Here is a 12,260-nt window from a genome sequence, read left to right as displayed (position 1 = left end):
TCCTGTTCAGACTGAGAACATTTTGTAAACTTGCTGAACAGTAGCCAGGTTGAGTCAGGTGGGCACAGGTCAGGCATTGGGCCTGGGGGTGGGAGAGGGTGGAGCCTGGGCCCCCAAGGCAGACCCAGGCCTTGTGTGGCAAGGAGAATGCAGGATTCTTCACCCAGGCACAGGCAGGCTCTGCCCAGGGTGTTGGTGGTCAGGGGTGTCAGGCCCAGACTGGCCCTTCCGGAGGGGCCTGGCTGCCAAGGTGGGCAGCATCCCAGGAGGCCCTTGTGACCATCTGGGCTGGCAGGGAGGCTGTGTGAGAACAAGGTGGTGGGTCATTTCCTGTTGCCTCAGAAGTCAGGAGTAGAGGGGCTGGCAGGGGCTCGATGACTGCCTACCATGTGCCAGGGACTGTGCCAGGCCCCCCACAGTATGCTGCTGTCCCCCGGAAGCTGGTGTAGGCTGCACAGTTTGTGAGTGCAGACCCTGGATTTAAGACCTGAGCAGCGGGGAAGGCTTCCTGGAGGAGGTATGCCTTTTGAGATGGAGGCAGCAGGTTCTGTGAGGCTGCCAGGAGGGGTAGAGTTCCCGAGGGCCTCGGGTCCCGCTGGAGTGTGGAGCAGGCCCATGCTCAGCTCTCCAGGCTGTTCGTGGCTCCCCTGTCAGCTGTTCACTCCTTTCCAGAGACAAAACAGGAATAATAGACATCATTAAATATACATGGGGCTCCAGGCGGTTGGCGTGGTGGGCTGGGCCTTCCTTCCCCATAACACTGAGCTGCTCTGCTGGGCCAACCGTGCTCCTGGGCCAGCCAGAGGACCCCCATGAGGTGGCATGCAGGCGGGGAGCAGGCCACGGGACCCAGGTAAGGAGACCTTAGCCTAGAGTCCTTGGGTCTGTCACTGGCCACCCTCGCATCCCAGGCTGCAGGGGTGATAAGGGAAGGGGCAGCAGCAGAGCTGGGGCCTCGCCCCTAACTCACCTTGAGGCCCTTCTCTGCCTCACTTTGTTCATCTGTGAGGGGTGTGATGCCCATGCAGTCCCCTCCTGGTGATGGTGGGATACCAAGACAGGCAGGGCCTCCGTGGCTTACCTCGGCCCCTCTCCTGACTGCCCTGATGCCTGGCCATGAGGCCCTAAGTGAGGGTTTCTGCCTGGCTGGTGACCATTCCCACTTCCACTTTACAGGTAGGGGCTCTGGGCCCAGGGTGAGGTAGGGAAGGCCTTGAGTTCACAGGGTGTCAGGGTGAGTCCAGACCTTGGATTAGATCTAGGCCTGTTCTGTCCCCAAGGCTGGCTGGCAAAGGGTGGGAAATGAGGCCAGAGGCTGGGGGGTCCTCAGGCAGTAAGGGCTCAGGTGAGAGGCTCCAGCCACTGGGCCGCATGTTCCTCACCGTGGACGGGCTTGTTCCTGGGCTAGGTCTGTGTGCGTGTGGATCAGGGCAGGCACTGCGGCTCTGTTATGTCCTGGGCTTTCTGGATCTGTGGTCAGGATGGTTGTACAGTCTACATTTGCTTGTGAGAGAGCAAGCGAGGGATCCTGCAGCTGCGTATGTCCAGGCCAGTGTGAAGTGGCAGCTCGTGGTGCCCTTAGGGCTGGGGAAGCTCCCTAAGACCCCCCAAAGGTCTCTGACCCTCCCACCCCCACACCTGGGTAAGCTCCAGGCTTGGGCCTCACCCTGTCAGCCACCTTGTTCTCATCACTCACCCTCCCTGATGATCACAGGCAGGGGTCTGCACCCTCACTCAGGCCCATGCCCAGGCAGCAGAGTTGCATTCATCTCCCAGCTGGCATCCTTGCAGCCTCCTGGGGGTAGTATGGCCTGCAGCTTTAGAAGACTCAGGTACATAGGAGCCAAAGACATGAATATTCGTCTGTCTGTCCCACACCTGTGCATTCACTTATTCTCCATCTTTCTTCCTCTCCAGCTTAGATTCCAGTTTCTCATTTCGGAACCCTCCTTTGGCAAGAAAGCCGAGTCGAGACCCTCTCCTTCCCACTCTGTCCCTCTCCTAGACAGCTCACCTGACCTCCAGCTTCCATCTCGCCAGACCTGGGTCCAAGCAGCCTTTTTGACTCTCCACTGCACTGTCCTGTAGCCATCCCAAGCCCACCGTGTCCCAGACCAAACATGGCATTCCCATACCCCCTGGCCTCACCTCAGAGACACTCCCCGCACCCCCCAGCTGCACCAAGCCAACCCCAAGTCTACTTGGCTCCACCCTCATCCCAGCCCCATCTAGCCTCTTGACCAGGGCCAGCCTGTTTCACCTCATCCTGAATATGTCCACTGTACTCCATCACAGCATACTCCCAGCTGCGTCTTTGTCCCCTCTCCATTCTTTTCCACATGGTGGCCCGAGCTTCTTTTTATACTATTTTCTAAGAAGCCGTGTGAGGCAGTGGTTGAGACTGTGGACAGTCTGAAGCCAGACTGCCCAACTCCACCTTCAAGCTGTGTCACTCACATAACCTCTCTGGGCCCATGTCCTCATCTGTAAAGTGGGAAGAGTAATCACACCGACTTCAGGAGGTTGTAGTGAGAGTTGAGCTCTGTGTGGCCTGGCTGTTCTGAGCACAGGGCTTGCAGTCAGGGACACAGGCCCCATGGCTTCCTCACTGTGGGCTCTCGGCTGAGAGATCTAACCTCTCTAAGATCAAGCCCTTCATCTATGTGAGAATCTAGTGAGATATTCCAGAAAAGCATTTAGTACCAAGCCTGGCACATAGTAAACATCTGGAAATGCGGAACAGTGACCAAAGTCCCATCCCTTCCACGCCCATTGGGCTAGTCCCTGCCTGCTACCCTGGCCACCTCTCATTTCACATGCCCTCAATCACTCTGCTCCAGCCATAGGACTGTCCTTGAAGCCCCTCTTTCCACCTGGCCTTTGCACATGCTGTTCCACCTGCCAGGAATACTGTTCCTTCTTCCATGTTATAAGCTCCCTCTTATCCTTCAGATCTTGGCTCAGGGTTGCCTCATCAGGAGAATCTTCCTGGACCTCCAGTGCAGTGTTTGGGCATCTGGGGTTCATGCCCTGACCTTCACAGCTCTTCTTGTTGATGTGACTCTTTGCTTAAAGTCTGCATCCAGGATGGGCACGGTGGCTCATACCTGTAATCCCAACACTTTGGGAGGCTGAGGCAAGAATATTGCCTGGGGGCAAGGAGTTCAAGACCATCCTGGGCAACATAGTAGGACCCTGTCTCTACAAAAAAACAAAAAAACATTAGCTAGGTGTGGTAGCATACACCTGTAGTCTCAGCTGCTTGGGCAGCTGAGGTGGGAGGATTGCTTGAGCCTGGGAGCTTGAGGCTGCAGTGAGCTGTCATTATGTTACTGCACTCCAGCCTAAGTGATGGAACGAGACCCTGTCTCAAAAGAAAAAAAAAAAACAACAAAGTCTGTGTCCCCTACAACACAGGGAGCTCCATGAGAGCAGAGATCACATCTGGTTCCACTCAACTCTGCGAACCCCAAGTGCCCTGCACAGTGCTTGGCACATAACAGATGCACAACTAATGCACAAGTAATATTTAAGGAATGAATGAATGAGAGACTTGCTCCCTGACACCCGCTCTGTGCCTGCACAGAGGGCGGGGACCCTGAGAGGAAGGCAGGACCTGGAACCTACCAGAGAAGGGGCAGCCTCAGCTGACTACTAGCCTGAGGTCAAGGCTGGGACCCAGAGACCAGGAGGGGTCAGGTGGGCAGGACTTGCTGCCAGCAGTCACCCAGACCTCCTCACTCAGAGCAGATAGGCAGCAGCCTGTAGCAACAATGTTGGCAGTCATAACAACAGCTGCTTGCCCAGGCCAGCCTCTGTGCCCGGTTCTCTGCTATCTCATGTAATGCCCAGGTGAGCCCTGGTAGGGGAGGCATCTACACTCACAGATGAGGAGACTCCAACACTGAGGCTGCATGACTTGCTATGGGTCAGATCCAGGAGAGGAATGAGACCTGACCCAGAGCTCTGAGCCACTGGGCTCCAATCCCCTGGGCTAGAGATGGGTTTGCCTCTCTGAGAGGCAGGTTCTTCATCTGGACAATGCGGCTTTGCAGTGGAAAGATGCCTGCCTGAGGGTTTGAGGCAGGACTTGGGCAAGCCCACTAGAGAATGGTGGCCTCTCAGCCTTTCTTCTGGACAGACAGACAAGGCTTCCCTACTTGGGGCAGACAGAAGGTATGGCTCTGGGAGGTGCTCTTGGGCCTAAAGGGCCAGCCCTGCCCTGCTTCTCCCTATCAAGTCTCTGACCTCTCTCTGGCTCACTTTCAACAAATGTAACAAATGTTACATGGCGCCGGGGTGGAGATGGGGTTGGACCTATGACATCTCAGGTCCCTGACATTCTTCCTGAGAGCCCCTCTAAAGTGGTGTTTCCACTCAGTCTCCAATCCCTTTTTTTTCCATTTTCACATTTACACTTTTTTAGGGGGTGGGGGGGGACAGGGTCTCGCACTGTCACCCAGGCTGGATTGCAGTGGTGCGATCTCGGCTCACTGCAACCTCCACATCCCGAGTTCAAGTGATTATTCTGCCTCAGCCACCACACTGTGCACACCTGTAGCTGGGATTACAGGTGTGCACCACCATGTTCGGCTGATTTTTATATTTTTAGTAGAGACAGGGTTTTGCCATATTGTCTGGGCTGGTCTTGAACTCCTAGCTTCGAGTGATCCACCTGCCTCTGCCTCCTGAAGTGCTGGGACTACAGGTGTGAGCCAGCATGCCTGGCCCACATTTACACTTTTAAATGTTACATTTTATTTGGTTTTTGACTCAGAAATGCATTCATATGGATCAAAAATCAAACTAATATAACTAATATAGAAAGATTTACAGTGAGATAACTATTCTCACTAATTTCTTGTGTATCTTTTCTGTATTTCTTTTTTTTTTTTTTTTGAAACAGAGTCTCACTCTGTCGCCTGGACCAGAGTGCAGTGGCATGATCTCAGCTCACTGCAGCCTCCGCCTCCCGGGTTCAAGAAATTCTCCTGCCTCAGTCTCCCAAGTAGCTGGGACTACAGGCGCACGCTGCTACGCCCAGCTAATTTTTTTGTATTTTAATAGAGATGGGGTTTCACCGTGTTGCCCAGGCTGGTCTCGAACTCCTGAGCTCAGGCAATCAGCCCGCCTCGGCCTCCCAAAGTGCTAGGATTACAGGTGTGAGCCACCACACCTGGCGCTGTATTTCTTTTGTTTGTTTTGACACAGAGTCTTGCTCTGTGTCAGAGGCTGGAGTGCAGTGGCATGATCACGGCTCACTGCAGCCTCAAAATCCTGGCTCAAGCGATCCTCCCACTTCAGCCTCCTGAGTAGCTGGGCCTACAGGTGCTTGCCACCTGTAATTTTTCGGTTTGTTATCTAGGGACAGGGTCTCGTTATATTTCCTAGGCTAGTTTCAAACTCCTGGGCTCCTCCCATCTCAGCCTCTCAAAGTGCCCAGGCATGAGCCACTGCTCCTGGCTGCAGTATTTCTAATATGGAAATAAAAAAGCAAATACAAGCTGAGCATGGTGGCTCACGCCTATAATCCCAGCACTTTGGGAGGATGAGGTGGGCAGATCACTTGAGGCCAGGCGTTCAAGACCAGCCCGGCCAACGTGGCAAAACCCTGTCTCTACTAAAAATACAAAAATTAGTCAGGCATGGTGGTGCATGCCTGTAATTCCAGCTACTCAGGAAGCTGAGGCCTAGGAGGTGGAGGTTGCAGTGAGCTGAGATCGCACCACTGCTCTCCAGCCCGGTTGACGGGGTGAGACTGTCTCAAAAAAAAAAAAAAAAAAAGCAAACATAAGAATACAAACTTATATTCTTACCACCTCCCCTGACACACACACACACACACACACACACACACACACTCTCTTCCTACACAAAGGCCTCAGTAAACACTGTAGTCAACAGGCTGTTCTGCAGCCTGCTTCCTGCACTAGCAGGTCCTGGACGTCACTCCCTATCAGGACACAGAGATCGTCCACATTCCTTGTTATAGCTGTGCTGTGTTCCATCCTGGAATGCACTGTGGTGTCCTGCAGCAACGAGCAGCTCTGTTTGTGTGTCCTTACCCATAAGGACGTGTAAGAGAGATCCCCAGGGGTGGATTACTTGCGTCTTTCTTTCCCTCCCTCCCTCTTGCCCTTTTTCTTTTTTAAAACAATCAATATATAATCTGCACTCCATACAATTCACCCATCAAAGTGTACAATGCTGTGGTTTTAGTATGCTCACAAGTGGGCCCGCCTTGTGACCACCACATTCCTGTCTTTTTATTTTTTTATTTTTTTGAGACGGAGTTTTTGCTCTTGTCACCCAGGCTGGAGTGCAATGGCTTCATCTTGGCTAACTGCAACCTCTGCCTCCCAGGTTCAAGTGATTCTCCTGCCTCAGCCTCCTGAGTAGCTGCGATTACAGGCATGCACCACCACACCCAGCTAATTTTTGTATTTTTAGTAGAAATGAGGTTTCACCATGTTGGTCAGGCTGGTCTCGAACTCTTGACCTCATATGATCCACCCGCCTTGGCCTCCCAAAGTGCTGGGATTACAGCATGAGCCACTGCACCTGGTGTTCGTCATGCTCTACCACATGTACGTGGCCCCTGTCCACCGGGACTGGAGGGTCCACCTGGCCTTGGATGTGGCCAACATGGTGGCCATGCTCCACATGGCAGCCAACTTCAGCCTCTACTGCCTTGTCAGCAAGACTTTCCGGGCCACTGTCCGACAGGTCATCCACGATGCCTACCTGCCCTGCACTTTGGCATCACAGCCAAAGGGCATGGCGGCGAAGCCTGTGATGGAGCCTCCGGGACTCCCCAAAGGGGCAGAAGTGTAGAGGAGGGGGCCCAGCTGGGGAGCTCAGGGTGTCTCATGGCCACATGTACTGGGGCCTTTGAGGTTGTGCCCAAAAAACCTTTATCAACAGCTTGCTTTCCTTGGGTGGGGGTGGAGGCTCCTCCTTTGGGTGTGGCTCCCAGGTAGAGAGGAGGACAACTTAGCCAACTCTTACGTTTGCTTCACCAGCAATCCCTATTTCCTGGGAAGATGAAAGGGTACTGCCAGGCACAGGCTAATAGCATCAGTGTTGTGGGTATTCCTTTGTGGGGGGGCATTTTGCTTGGCTCATCATGAATGCCAGATTAATGTTGGTTGAATGGATAGAAAAATGGACAGATGGAGGCCGGGTGTGGTGGCTTATGCCTGTAATCCCAGCACTTTGGGAGGCCGAGGCGGGTGGATCACGAGGTCAGGAGATCGAGACCACGGTGAAACCCTGTCTCTACCAAAAATACAAAAAATTAGCTGGGCGCTGCGGCGGGTGCCTGTAGTCCCAGCTACTCGGGAGGCTGAGGCAGGAGAATGGTGTGAACCTGGAAGGCGGAGCTTGCAGTGAGCCGAGATCCCGCCACTGCACTCCAGCCTGGGCGACAGAGCGAGACTCCATCTCAAAAAAAAAGAAAAAAAAAAGAAAGAAAGAAAAATGGACAGATGGATGGATAGATGGATGCACAGATGGATGGATGGATGGATGGATGGACAGATGGATGGATGGATGCGAATTGTCTCCAGCCCACCCCCGTTTCCTGGTGCCTGCCTCTCATTCCCTGAAGGGATCACCTCTCCAGCTCCTAGTGGCAATGCCAGAGTTTGAAAAGGAAGATATTTTCAGGACTGAAGGCATTTCTTAGGCTGGGGAAACAAAGAAGTTGAGCTGAGCCATGGGAGGGGGCTGCTTGGGGGATAAAAGCCCCCAGAGCCAGCCAGAAAGGGGTGATCTTAAATCAGATGTAAGGAGCCCAGGCCCACAGAAGACACAGCCCCTTAGGTCTCAAACACCCTGGTTTGATTCCACATTACTCCCTGCCCTAAGCCAGTAAAGGTTCATGGGCCCAGAACCAGCACTGGGGCTATAGATTTTGTTGTTGCCAGTGAGGAGAAGGAAAATGGTCTCTTAACCCAGGGTACTGGGAGAACAGGAAAGGAGGACCTAGCTGGAGATGACCCTGAGCTTCTGCTGAGCCCCCCGAGCCCACGCCGCTTGGGGAAAGGTCTTTTCCTCCAACACTGGGAGGGGGGAGTTGGCAGAGCCCATCAGAGCCATGAGGAGTTCTGCCCCCCACCCTCAGCCTCTCCAGGGAGCCTCTCCAGGATCCCTCTCTCCTGTCAGCACCACCATCCTGGAGAGGCAGCTGGGAGAGATTAGCAGATGGAACTCCCACCTGCTCCAGGCTGTGGGTAAACACATTAGCAGCTGAGCTAGGACCACTTTCTGCTCCCTGGTCAGGCTGAGCTGACCTTTGTCCTGAATGGGAGGTTCAGGCCTGCCCCCACCCTCTTAGTGGGATGACATCAGTGAAAGAGCTGTTTGTGCACCCAGCACACAGTCAATGCAGAATCAATGCTTGGCTTTCCACTTTGCCTCTCTGCTTCTCCCCAGAGCAGGGATGTCCAGACAGGGAGGTTCAGCTAACCCAGAAAGAGGATAATGTGGGTTTCCAATGCATTAGCCATGATTCTCAACTCCAAAAAGCTCTGAAAACCAAAACGTTTCCAAAATTTGCCACAAACACATTTAGCGGCACAGCGTGACCCGATGTGAGCTGATTTCTGGTCCCAATGTTGTCCTGTGATTGTGAGTCCTGCCAGCCCCACCTGGGACTGTTAGTGGAGTGATCATGCACTACTGTCCACACCCCACGGAATCGTGATCGAACGTGCACCACTAGATCCACACAGCACCTTCCTCTGCTCTGATGTATTCTGAATTCCAAGACACACGTGGTGCCGAGTTCAGAAAAAGGATTGAGGACCTGTAAGCCCAACACTTCTGCTCCAGGGTGGTGCACACTGACCCTGAGCAGGTGTTGAGGATGGAGGACCCCCCCAGCCTACACCTCTGTGTGCACACACAGATGTGTCCCCAGGCAGGGTTGATGCACCTGTGCTTTATTCTTTGCTTAAGGAGGAGGGGGATGCAAATGCAGGTACCCAGGGAGGGAGAGGGCCCACCGGAGGACCAGATAATGTTGGCCCCGGCCCAGCCTGAGCCTGCCCTACGGAAGCAGGCACGGGAAGAAAGCACAAAGTTCCATGGATGAAGAACTAAATGGAACAACCTGCAGGGACCCTGCAGGAGAGAACCCAGTATCAGGGAAGAGCATCTGTGCCTCCATGGATGGCAACAGCAGCTGGGTCTAGGCCAGAGGCAGGATGCCTTCCTCAGCTGGCTGGGGGGCTGTCTTCCAGGAGGCCAGCTGCAAGATTAGCTTACCTGTCTCTGAGCACCAGTGAAACCAGGAACTTCCAGAAACTGCTGGGGAAGCTCTTTCAAGACACAGTTTTGTTTTGTTGACACCCAGTCGCTCAGGCTGGAGTGCAGTGGTGCCATCTCAGCTCACTGCAACCTCCGCCTCCCGGGCTCAAGTGATTCTCCTGCCTCAGCCTCCCGAGTAGCTGGGACTACAGCTGCCCACCACCACATCCAGCTAATTTTTGTGTTTTTAGTAGAGACGGGGTTCCACCATGTTGGCCAGGCTGGTCGAGACAATTTTGCATTAAGCCACCATAACCCTGGTGTTAATATTGCTATAACCTCACTTGTACCAACAGGCTGGGGCAATATCAGTGTTTTCAAACAACCCTGCATATGGAGTATTGTAACTGTTTTACAAACTTAGGAAATTGAGGCATAGAGAGATTAAATGGTATGCCCCTAGCCCAAAGCTGGTCAAGAGCAACACTGAGACTCTAACCCAAGTCACCTGGTTCCTGGTCCATTGTCTGTTCCATCCCACACCTTGCAGGTGCTCTCAGATGTAGAAGATTAGAGGCAGACCACTCTCGGGGATCTTTTGCATTGCTTAGAACTTTCTAGTGCTGGGCTTATCAGATTTGAGAACCAATATCACATTTTCCTAATAAAATGCATTAGGTGGTCAGGCGCGGTGGCTCACGCCTGTAATCCCAGCGCTTTGGGAGGCTGAGGCGGGTGGACCACCTAAGGTCTGGAGAGGAGTGCCGTGTACCATCAAGACAGCCCTGGCAAATGCTTTTTCACAGTCATCACAGAGAACCCCAGCAAGGAAGATGTGGCTGTGTGCTGGTGTGCAAAGAGAGACGTTTTCATGCACCCAGGGGACATAGGATGATTGCTGTTTTGTCACGTGGAAGTGTCCTGTAACCCCCACCCTCCTTCCCAAAGAGCACAGACTATGTCTGCGAGCTGGTGTGTGTGTGCACTCGCGTACACGTGTGCTGGCACACGTTCTGCAGGCTCCTCCTCTGTTCTAGTATCAGAGTCATATCTCTCTCGTCTGTTTCTTTTTTCTTTTTCTTTTTTTTGAGGTGGAGTTTCGCTCTTGTCACCCAGGCTGGAGTGCAATTGTGCGATCTTGGCTCACCGCAACCTCCTCCTTCCTGGTTCAAGCGATTCTCCTGCCTCAGCCTCCGGAGTAGCTGGGATTACAGGCGCCCACCACCACACCCAGCTAATTTTTGTATTTTTAGTAGAGACAGGGTTTCACCATGTTGACCAGGCTGGTCTCCAACTCTTGGCCTCATGTGATCCACCCGCCTCGGCCTCCCAAAGTGCTGGGATTACAGGTGTGAGCCACCGCACCTGGCCAGGGTGGGGGTTCCTAACCAGGAATACATAGAAGGACTCTGGAGGTTCCTTTAATAGGATATGTGAAACTCAGTGTGTGTATGTGTTTTCCTAGGGCATGGGTCTATAGCTTTTGTTACAATCTCAAGGGTATCTGTGACCTCAGCTCCCTGAAGTTAAGAACACAGGGGACTCTCTCTCGCCTTGAATCCCCCAGAATTCACTCACCAGCCCTGTCTGGTGTGGATATGAAGGTGAAGGAGAGACCTTGGACGCTTGGGGAGGGACCCATGGGCTCCTAACGGTGGCATTGCTCATCTCTAACATTCCAGGTCTTTTCTGGAGAGCCCTCTGGTAGCCTGAAATAAAGGGGAGAGAAGCAAATGAAAAAGGAGACCCATGGGGAAGTTATTTGCACAGACGAAGGCAAGTGAGTCAGCTGCGCAGGGTGGGTCGCGGAGGAAGATGCAGAAGTCATGGGCATGGTGAGGTGGGGGGCACTGGGGCTCGAAGCCCAGCAGTCACTCACTTTGGGGCTTTTATTCCTCTGCACAGGTGCTTCTAACGCTGCCAGCTCTTGACGCCAGCACTCCTTTCTCAGCCTGCTCTCCTCTCAAATTGAGCATTAAAAAAAGAAAAGCCACAAATGGGATGATGTGAGCAGATGGTTTCAGTTATAACCACAAAAGCCTTCTTGTTTCACATTCCTGATCGACACTGCTCTTGCATAACGCCAAGTCCATTACACTGATGAAGAAAATGCTGGCATTATCTGCCTGTTCCAGGGATGATGGACTGAAAGTTTGTGTCCCGCTTCTTCCCCCACAAAAGATTCATATATTGAAATCCTGACCATGAAGCTGATGGTATTGGGGGTTTGGGAAGTGATTAGGTCTTGAAACTGGAGCTCTCATAAATGGGATGAGTGCCCTTATAAAAGAGGCCCCAGAGAGCTTTGTAGACCTCTCTCTCTGCCATGTGAAGATGGAAAGGGAAGGCAGTCATCTGCAACCCAGAAGAGGCCTTCGCCAGAGCCTGACCAGGCTGACACCCTGATCTTGGATGTCCAGCATCTATAACTGTGAGAAATAAATGACTGCTTAAGCTGCCCAGTTTGTAGTATTTTAGTTACAGCAGGCTGAATGGACCATGACATAGGGTGGGCCACTGCAGGACCCCCTCTTTTTTCTGGACCAGAACATGCTCAGTGGAGATTCTGGGCACCAAGAGACAGAGGGCGGTGGGAGAGTTCCCTTGTTCTTTATTCCTGATTGAAGTAAAATGCTCACACAGAATTGATGTCATGAATTTTTTTTTTAAGCCGGCGTCTCACTCTGTCACCCAGGGTGGAGTATGGTAGCATGTTCTTGGCTCACTGCAACCTCCACCTCCTGGGTTCAAGTGACTCTTGTGCCTCAGCCTTCCGAGTAGCTGGGATTACAGGCACATGCCACGACGCCCTGCTAATTTTGTATTTTTAGTAGAGATGAGGTTTCACCATGTTAGCCAGGCTGGTCTCAAACTCCTGACTTCAGGTGATCCAACAGCCTTGGCCTCCCAAAGTGCTGGGATTACAGGCGTGAGCCACCTCACTCGGCCCATGCCATGACTTTTAGTATTTTTTGACCATGACTCACAGTGAGAAAGTTAGTTACATT

At 52.9% G+C, this 12,260-nt stretch overlaps 2 long non-coding RNA genes across 2 annotated transcripts; both read right to left on the bottom strand.

The window, feature by feature from the left end:
- Positions 1-5: 5 nt before the first annotated feature.
- LOC134732459 (uncharacterized) lies at positions 6-1,253 on the bottom strand. Its single transcript, XR_010115648.1, has 2 exons — positions 971-1,253; positions 6-664 (listed from the first exon to the last, which is right to left on the bottom strand). It is a non-coding gene; the product is annotated as an uncharacterized lncRNA (long non-coding RNA).
- A 73-nt stretch (positions 1,254-1,326) lies between these two features.
- Positions 1,327-2,506, bottom strand: LOC134732460 (uncharacterized). The gene is made up of 3 exons (XR_010115649.1): positions 2,261-2,506; positions 1,697-1,795; positions 1,327-1,470 (listed from the first exon to the last, which is right to left on the bottom strand). It is a non-coding gene; the product is annotated as an uncharacterized lncRNA (long non-coding RNA).
- Between the last annotated feature and the right edge of the window lie 9,754 nt (positions 2,507-12,260).

Source organism: Symphalangus syndactylus, chromosome 14, assembly GCF_028878055.3.
Source record: "Symphalangus syndactylus isolate Jambi chromosome 14, NHGRI_mSymSyn1-v2.1_pri, whole genome shotgun sequence".
NCBI classification, from domain to species: Eukaryota; Metazoa; Chordata; class Mammalia; order Primates; family Hylobatidae; genus Symphalangus; species Symphalangus syndactylus.
This window is presented reverse-complemented; position numbering and strand designations above follow the sequence as displayed.